Source organism: Perna viridis, chromosome 13 (genome assembly GCF_037379345.1).
Source record: "Perna viridis isolate PV_CMFRI_1.1 ecotype Kerala chromosome 13, ASM3737934v1, whole genome shotgun sequence".
NCBI lineage: Eukaryota > Metazoa > Mollusca > Bivalvia > Mytilida > Mytilidae > Perna > Perna viridis.
Genome location: NC_142457.1, coordinates 15886681 through 15897099, shown reverse-complemented (window position 1 = coordinate 15897099; position 10419 = coordinate 15886681). Strand labels below are relative to the sequence as shown.

Here is a 10419-nt window from a genome sequence, read left to right as displayed (position 1 = left end):
CCGTATTATAGCCTGACAACCCCAGCATGTAACACACCAGGGGTACCCCATTCCACCACCTGGGGCATACAACCCAGTTGCTCTGTAGGCAGAGCGCCCTAGCCTCCGGCTTGGTTTCTGAGCACTATTTAGTCCCCTTTTATGACAAGCTTAGCGCTGCTGCAGGCCTATTCTTTTGACATCCGGACCTGCACGGGGCATCTATTGGAAGAGGAAGTCAAATCCATCACCGAAAGGTTCTACCAAATGCAATGCAAGGAATGAAGCCTCGGCGTTTTACGTATTTATAAATTTGGAATACTGCCAAATTCCATAAAAATGGTAGACAATATGTGATATTATTCGGGGTCAGACAAGTCTGACTACTGGGATGGTGAATACCCTCGGAGACCTCAGGTCCACCAGCAGTGGTATCGACCCAGTGGTCGTTAAATGCCAGAAAAAAAAATAACAGTTTTATATATTGTAAATTTCGATATGCTGTACACATGTTTTAAGGAGTAACCTCTCATCAGCAGCATAAAAATCAGATATGTAGGAAGATTATAATATATATATTACCTTTATTAGCGACAAAGGAACAAGAAAATACCATGTCAATTTTATCAAACGTTAAAAGTAATTACGATGAAATTCATTTACACTTAGAGAAATCTGTATTAAATGAACATGAAAAAATAAAAAGCCTGCCTAAACAAGACATTTAGTTCTTGTAAACAAACTGCAAATACGGTCTGCATATTTTTCATTTTCGCCATAGTACCATGGCCATATTACACCCTCGGTCTCATGTCTTGTGGTGATATTCAAATCAATACGAATAAGACAATCATTTAACACTTAATCTTATTGATAATATTTCGGATTAAGTTATGATACATAATTGATAAAAAAAATGATGTGGTCGTTCATATTTTGTTAAATTTGGCGTTCATTAGAAAATTTAGTCTTCAGTATTTATATATTTATCAAATGAATCTGATAATCTAAAAATTGATATACATTTGTATTTTACCTTATATGTACAATTAATTGAGATATTAATTTTGTTTTCTGATCATGTGTAAGTTATTTTAGTAAACGCGTAAAGAATGTCTTGGTTAAAAAAAGATAAAACAATGTTTCTCTCTCCTGAAAATAAACGCCTACACAATCATTAAAATGAAGCCAAGTTAAACCTATTTTGTAATCAATAAACAAAATGATTGCTATTGATTTAATTCTATAATTTTAACTGGCTTTTTTCCTGTTCTTTAAATATTTAATTTTGTCGATTAGATTATCTCAAGTCGATTTTTTTTCTGAATTTGTGATGTTCTTTCTTCTATATTCGTACAACTTATAACTTGTTTTACACAGAAGGAGGCAAATGATAAACTTAGTACGAATACAAAACAATTAATTATAATCAGCATCAAACTACTGAGTAAAACTCGATAGACTTCGATTGACCCACAAACTCTATTAAAACATGTCACACTTCAAACGCTATTATGATTTAAGTGTAAAATTTTGTAAGAATCAGGCAAAATTTTGAAATCAGAAACATGCATGTCAAAATTCCACCAATCTGAAAATATAATTTCACTCAAGTATGCTTTCTCTATTCGAAAAGACTATTACTTGATTTCTGCATCACTGGATTTGTTCACAATTTTAAAAAAGAATGCTAGAAAAATGAGGTTTTTGACAGTGTTTTCCGCCTTCAATTGTTCATTTCTAATGCATTTCACTTAAATTGTAACTCAATTTACAAAAGCAATATGGACAATTTTGTCTTATTCATTAACTATGATGGTGCAAATAGTCACACTTTTAAAAAGGGTTTTCTTCAATACCATGTTTCACCACAGCATGATTCTTACAGCGACTGACACTTAAAATGCATTGAAAAAAGATGATTGAAAAGATATGTTTTATTTACATCAAAGAAAAGCCCAAAGGAAATGAAAGTATGCATCAACCTACCGCTTTACGTCTCGCTTCATGAATATTAATTTCATTAGGATTTGAATATGTCTCAAGGCAATATATTGTATCATTTTGCTTGCTCTTGTGAAAATGACAACAGCAGAGGAATTCGTTATTGTAAAACAATATTTAGCAAAGCAGACTCGCCGAGAAATCTTATGACATTTCGATCAACACAAACGTGACAATCAAAAAGAAAACAATGCACTGTTCGAAATCTGCGTACTTGTTGAATTCCAGTCGGAATCAGTAGTGGTTTTTTGGTTTGTTGCGGTTCTTGTTTATCTTTGATGTTATGAATGGTGATTATCTACTTCACCCTTCAGGTACGATTTTTTATCTCTTTATTTTTGAGACGAATAAGCTATTTATATTGGTTCAAATATGGTATTGTTATGTGGTATATATTTATCTGCACTTAAGATCTAAAGAGGACATTACATAAATCACATGATAATACCAGGGGAAATATCACACGGTTATGACCTCGTCAGACTTTTCAATGAAAGGAGGACACTATTGCGTGTGTAAAGAGATGATTACCCCCAGAAGAAGTGATATTGCCTACAACATTTTTAATGCGTCGCCTCGGGCGCGAAGCATAAATAAAATTTCAAGCAGTATCACTGTATCTGGAGTAGTCAATAAAGCATGATAAAACACTCAAAATCAGCAAATGCTGTATAATCAATTATAATTTTAAGACACCTTTTGATAAGTAAAGACGACTTTATAGAAAACCAGTTTGTGACATCATTATGTATGATTAAAGAAGTAATTATGATTTCTTAATAAAAGAGATATTTTTGCGTATATTTATTTGGCATATTATTATTTAAATAATAATCGATTTTATAGTAGCAGTCTAACATTTAATTGTTATGTCCCTTTTACATGAATATATCTTTCCATATTAGGTACAGATATATTCATTTAAAGATAGTTATGCAACAAATATAAATCCACGGCTGCGTTTTAATTTTCTTGGTTTTTTTTCTGTGTTTGTTTGTTTGTTTGTTTTTTGTTTTTTGTTTTGGTTTTTTATTGTGTGTGTGTTGTTTTTTTGTCATTTTAAATACATGTATATACAGTTCTTGAAAGGTAAAAACTTCACATTAACGCTATTTACCGTCCCCATTCATTCACCAATTCCACATTGTTTACATCCCCATTCCCGATAGGATATAGTAAATAAACATGGACTGTTCATAATCTCGTCAATATATTTTATCACTTGACAATAATGTCGTAAATGACTTTTCATAAAATAAAATTCCGTACAAGAAGGTTTTGCTTTTTTGATATAGGTACCATTCAAAACGAACAAATAATGGAACCTTCATGCAACGAATAATAGAAATTCGTCCGTCCCGATTACAATATCCTATCCCAGTCGAATATTATAGTTACATGTACATATACATGCTACAGATTAAAGTGATTGAACATGTGTGCATCTCATGAATGGTATAAACTTTTTCATATTCACCCATTACAATCCCCCTTTTCCCTTTATCACCATTCAAATTCCCCATATAATCCCCCTGACCTTTGTTTTAAATTTAACCATTACATCACAAACTGGTATCGTTTTATGTTAAATATTTGAACATAAAAACGGTTGATCGTTATAATTGTGTGTATATAAATATTTTAATCCCATCAAACTTTCACCTCCATTTGAGATCCCCATTCAAATATGTTATTCCCACATTCATTGTAACCATGACAAATATATAGATACCTATTCTTCATAAAGTTGGTATAGAGTGGAACCTGATTTGTGTTGTCATCTTCTTTTGTATAATATTTTGTTAAATGATCATGAAGTTCTTTATTTTAAAGATCAGACATTTTTGTTTCGGAATAAATCAAATCGAACAATCTGGCTTATATAACTATGCTACTTTTACAAATTGTATGAATAACATTGTGTTAAAACTATCCAGTTCTTCTGTGTAGAAACGGAAGTTAAACGTCTTTTACTGCAAGTGTTATTTTGCATGTATTGTAATTCATTTATTCCTAATTGCTTTTGTCACGAGTACAACTCGGCAGAAACACCAGAAAGTGCATCTATACCGAGAAGATTTATAACTAAACCTTGAAAATGGATTTCCTATCGTAATTGAAATAGTTTCCGTTCGTCGTAAAAGATGTTTTTTACTGATGTTCTTGTGTCCCTTTTGAAACATCGATTACAAAAATGACAGCTTGGAATATACTTTAATTCCGTTTTATGACGAAAGCTGTCGTGCGTTTTTGTATAATCACCAAATAAGGCAAAGATCTATGACTATCTTTTCTTTACTTTGAATCTGAATAGAAACTTATCGTAGATTTTATGTAATTAAGGTATCGAATAAATGTCATGTGTATTGTTGTGCACCAGATATTTGAAATCCTCAACACAAAAATTCACGTCTTTATTCGATATTAGTTGAAAATAATCATTGATCATGATCGATTGTAGAAGTATTGGCACACGCACGGTTCTACTGCATTAGTTTTATCTCGTTCTTGAAATAAAATGTTATTGCATCTATCATTAATTTCAATGATTTTATCTTAAATTAATTAAACATACTCAACTGTTTCGTGCACTCTAGTCAACAGACAAGTAATGACATGTCTGGGATTCACAAATGAATTTACTGGAGCATAGCAATCCGTTACTCGATATTTAATATATAGTCACCTATTTCGAAAGGTATAGGTAGACGGACGATTTTGTCTAAGTGTCTGATAAATAAACGTAATTGATAAGTATTATCGTTACGAAAGAAATACAGCCAAACTTAATAAAGTGTCTTCTCAAGGGACAGGTAAGACAGGATACTTAGAAAACACTACATATCGATATTTTAGGGGAAAAGTTACATGATGTCTCCATAGATGGTCTCCTTTCATTCAAAAACCTCTTGCACTTCATCACATTAGAACCAAACTTTATTCTACACCTCTCACACAACTACACTCCCTTTACAAAACAAGTCTTGACACTCCTGTTTATGACCTACATCATCATTATACAGATGTTTCCAATCATATAAGATATTGATTTCCACAGACTCTTTAAACCAGTTATGTGAAAAGTCAATATGAAAAACAAAAACGATCAATTCTTCCACTACCGTTTGTCAACAAAGGTATAGATGCAATTAATTTGGCTAACATCCTCCATCACAAACACGATACCAACAAAATTCAATTGCATCCAAAATGTTCAATTATAAAAGGCTATTGCAGACCCTCGAGATTGAAATCTTCCGGTCACGTCGTTTCGGGAGATTTGTCCATCATCGAAAACGAATCTCTGCGTAAAATACTTTCTAAAGGTCCCAAGTACCGTTAATCACACTCCATAAATTGGAATTATAACTTTAAAGTTCCTATGGATGCCTTGGAGGTCTACGCAAGAGAATTGATCAAACGAGAACAAGGAGACATTGGTTCTCTGTCAGTGTGGTTAAAGGCCGTGATGTCTTTAATTTTGAAAGGAATGAACGTTTTAAGTAGGTCAATGAAAGCCAATGCTGCATTAGTTTTCAAAGACCCTGATGTAACAAAAACATTGTCTGCTTTACATGACAAATATGTTGTCGTTCCAGAGGACAAAGCCCAAAAAAACATTGTTTTTGTCTGTAAAACGTTTTTCATCATCATTACATGTGCTGTAAAATAAACTCAACTTTATGCTTAACCAATGCCTTTGTCCTTCACTCTTGAGATTTATGTGCTCTGATGAAATCAAACTTATTTTCATTACCATCTTGTCATGATGATGTTTATTATCAGAGGTAGACATAAAAAAAAAATAGCAGTGATAAGACCTATACTGCTACCACACTCTCCAAAAGAGAGATTGTGTCAAACCATAAATCTGTGCTATCCTCTTTTGGTCTCTCTACCAAGGATGATGACTGATTTGCAGTCTATGTAAGGGATTCCGAAACTCCACAAGAATCCATACAAACAACGGTACATAGCTGGATCTGCAAAATGTACCACCAAACCTCTTTCACAACTTTTCACTTCTATACTCACAGCTGTCAAAGAGGGTCTGCAGTCCTACCAAAACACTTGTTACTCCCGTAGTGGTATTAATTCAATGTGGATCCTAAAAAATTCGAAAGATCTTTTAGCGACAATCAGTTCAAGACTATTATCAGAATATAATAGCATTAAAACCTATCATTGTTCAACACTGTATACTTCTACTCCCCATACTCAGTTTAAATCACGACTTAAAAACATTATACATTGTTGTGTTTTTCAAAAAAAAGACGGTACACCTAGATACAAATATATAGGTATTGGTAGCGATTCCTTATGATGAAGATGTTTAAAAAATGCTGGAATTTTTAATCAACAACATATTTGTTCAGTGTGGTTGACGCGTTTTTTAACAAACGATCGGTATTCCAATGGGAACAAATTGTGCTCCTCTACTTGCTGACATATTCCTTCGTTCTTATGAGGCTGACTTTGATGACTTTTCATTCAGCATTGTCAACTTTCCTTTCATCTGTAGCAACATCCCTTCAGCACATGCGTATGGAGTGTTCATATCTTAACTCATACGTTATACCAGAGCTTGCCGAAACTACACAGACTTTTTGTATCGCGGTCGAAGGTTGAATTATAACAAACAGGCTTCTGGAACAGGGTTATGTTGCTACAACGTTGTCGTCATTACTTCAAAAGTTTTTTGGACGTCATTTAAAACTCGTGGATCCTTACGCTGTATCCTTATACAGTTGTTATCTATATGTTGTTCAATTAAATACTTGTTGATTTACGAATGTTATTCATATTTCAAAAGATTGGTTGGAGGCGTATCAACTAATAATAATGGAAGTTTTATCGATGACGAAATGACTTGATGACAGGACGGGAGATCCTTGATGACGTAGTTGATGTTTGGATAATTTAGGGTGTAGTTTAATTTATTTTGTATGGTTTTATTCATGAGAGAAACGTATTCTCCCTCATTTCTCTTGGGGATTAAAGGATTTCTCCACTCTCGACAGTTGAAGTTTAGATTCCCTCGAGACTAAAGGAGAATCTATATTTCCACATGCTAAGTATTAACATTTTGGTCGTTGGTGGGGGATAAGATTTTTTAAACAATTACTTGAATGTTTGGTTGTTCTTTTTTGTCATTTTAAATGCAATTGAATATCTATGCATATTATGTGATTTCTATGTATACCGCACACATACTTGTTTTTGACCGCTACAGAATTAAATGTTTTTGTTCACGTCAAAACACATGGAAATAATAATTTATAATTATTTGAAAAAAAAATATATACTCTTTTCATACATGGAATTGCCTATTAAAACACATTAAACAAATTATCACCATACGACTTTTTTTAATAGTCGCTGGTCTTTCATGAATTGAAGAAAAAAATGGCTGAATTGACGTTGATTGGATGATTGATTTTTTATTTGTTTGTTTGTTTGTTTGTTTGTTTGTTTGTTTTGTTTTGTTTTGTTTGTTTTTTTTTTTTTTTTTTTTTTGTTTTTGTTTTGTTTTGTTTTTTTTGGGGGGGTTCGTTTTATTGCTCTTTGTATTCTCTTCTATTTGAGTATTTGAGTAGTTTTTATCAAGCTGCTCTACAGTACTTAATGTTCAAACTGTTTTTCATTTTCACTGCAAAATCCATCTAAAGATCGTATATCATGTAGTTAAAAGTACACCTATTTAGTTATTGTGATCTTAAACTTACTATAACATGAAGATTTTTATCTATTGATGTACTTTCCTTGTTTGTCAAGCATTGTGATATAACTTGTTTTATCTTGTCAATTTATCATTGACACTTACATTGCGTAAAATTATTTACGCCGGGTCGATTTTGTTTATTCCTGAAAAAAATGTTTGTTGAACCGTTTAACATTTACTTTCTTTTTCTATGCGATACCATAAGGGTTTAAACACCTTTATTCCCATCTATGGCTTATGCAATTCTTACTACATAATTTCGTGAATTACCGTTCGTCTTAAATCGTAGTTTTGTTCCGACAAATTATTCATTACGCGGCAGAAGTATCCGAAACGCTTGTAGAGGTAAAAGTATATATTACGCAATTATTCAGCTCCATAATTATAGGACAATTCATAACTAAATAAAAATAAAACAAAATAACGAGTCCCAACGAACGCCAATATCCAACGAGCACGAGATTCACCTCAACGGGTCCTAGGGGCGACTAACTATATGTTAACCAAAAAATTGTCCTTTTTTAAAGTTTTAACTATATAGCTTTGCTGTGAAAAATAATTGGTCCAAATTGTTCTGTCGGAAGTGATGAACATAAGAAATGACATATGCATTAAGGGGACGACTGTTTTATTTTTTACGTATGAGCAGCGTATAAAATATAAAGTCTCGGATATTATCGTTTAGAAATTAGTGGTAAAACAACATCGCGGTGCATTATCAACACATACAAGTGTTATTTGAGTACAAAAATAGGACATGGGATATTATTGTTCATAAAAGAATGATTGGGTAAAGGGCAATAAATGCACCACTGTATAACCTTTACTAAAATAAAAAGTACTTACAGAAAGCACAATAACGTCTTCAAAAAGTGTAAACACACCTTTAAATAAGGTCTGTAGGGGACCGACAACAAAATCGATAACATCCAAATTAACAGAACGATGACGACCCCTAAAAATAAATCTAAAATGTCAAATAACGACAGTAAAACACAGTATAACTAGCATCTCCTGACTGTGGACATGCGCACGATGGGTATAAACTATATTTATATGGGCCTTAATCACCACCATTAAATGTAACGTTAAAAAACTGAACTAAAACAACAAGCCAACAAGCAAACACGTCATATAAATCACTCAGTAATACATCTAATTATCTAAATAGAAAACTTCAATATACAACTGTTAGACAAAATGAAATATCCAATTAAAGAACGCGCACAGTTACTTTAAGGTGTCTTAGAACATATATATTAAAGAAGTAGAAAACCACAAACACTACTTGCACTAGAAATGATCTCTTTTTGGGGTGACAAATACTATAAAATCGAAAAAAAGGAAATTTTCAGAATTTCAGAATTTCTTCTATATCAACCTTTATTGACTTTTTTTTCTGAATACCGTACATTTAACAAGCTTTTGTGTGATACGGTACATTACTATTGTGCCTTAGCTTCCAGATGAGCCCAAGTTATAAATATTTGAATTTTTCCAAGTCTTGTGAAAAATACCTCAACATGAATTTAAAAATGTTAATTTTTGGCATGTAAACAGTATATAATAGACATGTTGGGTATATTGTTTTAATTATCGACTTATCTAACATATTTCCTCATTTCAGACGCTTTCCTTTCAGTTTCAATATGACAATAATGAGTTTTTCATAAAAGAGCAATTTTCGGAATTTCATGATTTCTTCCATTTTATCTCTTATTTGTTTTTGTTTTTTTTTTCAAATAGCGTACTTCAAACAAACTCTCCTGTATACTCTACAGGCTGGAGATTTTGGTATATTGTAATTAGAAAGGGAAGGTTAATTTGGGAAGTAAAATTATTGCGTTTGTCCGAAAGTTTCGATTTCAAAGGTCCTATATAATAAATAAAATAATTGTGGAAAACCATAAATCTGTGCTATCCTCTTTTGGTCTCTCTACCAAGGACGATGATTGTGATTTACCGTCTATGTACTGGATTCCTAAACTCCACAAGAATCCATTTCATACCTGGATCTGCACAAACTTTCTATACTCACAACTGTCAAAAGAGGGTCTGCAATCCTACTACAACACTTGTTACTCCCGTAGTGGTATTAATTCAATGTGGATCCTGAAAATTTCGAAGGATCTATTGGAGACAATCAGTTCAAGACTATTATCAGAATTTAATAGCATTAAAACCTATCATTGTTCAACACTGTATACTTCTATTCCCCTTACTCAGTTAAAATCCCGACAAAAAAACATTATACATCGTTGTTTTTTTTTTTTTCAAAAAAAGATGGTACACCTAGATACAAATATATAGGTCTTGGTAGAGATTCCTCATATTTTATAAGAAATAATTCCAAATCATCTTCGAATTATACAGAGGAAAATGCGTACAAAATGCTGGACAACACATTTGTCCATTGTGGTGGACGTTTTTTTTTCAAAAAAACGGTTGGGTTGGCATTCCAATGGGAACAAATTGTACTCCTTTACTTGCTGACTTATTCCTTCACTCTATGAGACGGACATTATAGCTGATCTGATCCGAAAAAAAATCGTTTGGCTAGATCCTTTAATCTCAGTTTCCGCTATAAAAATGACGTATCATCTTTAAACTTGCTAATTTCGGGGATTTGATGCATAGCATCTACCCCCAAAGAACTTCAGATAAAGGATACACAGACAATGTTAAGTCAACCTCATATCTTGAGCTACACTTAG

At 32.6% G+C, this 10419-nt stretch overlaps 1 protein-coding gene across 1 annotated transcript in view; it reads left to right on the top strand.

The window, feature by feature from the left end:
* Window positions 1-2208: 2208 nt before the first annotated feature.
* LOC148599733 (neuropeptide S receptor-like) overlaps window positions 2209-10419 on the top strand; it is a 52591-nt gene continuing 44380 nt past the window's right edge. Inside the window, exon 1 of the mRNA XM_088558542.1 lies at window positions 2209-2297. The gene's annotated coding sequence lies outside the window, so the exon portion shown is untranslated. The remainder of the gene's footprint in view (window positions 2298-10419) is intronic.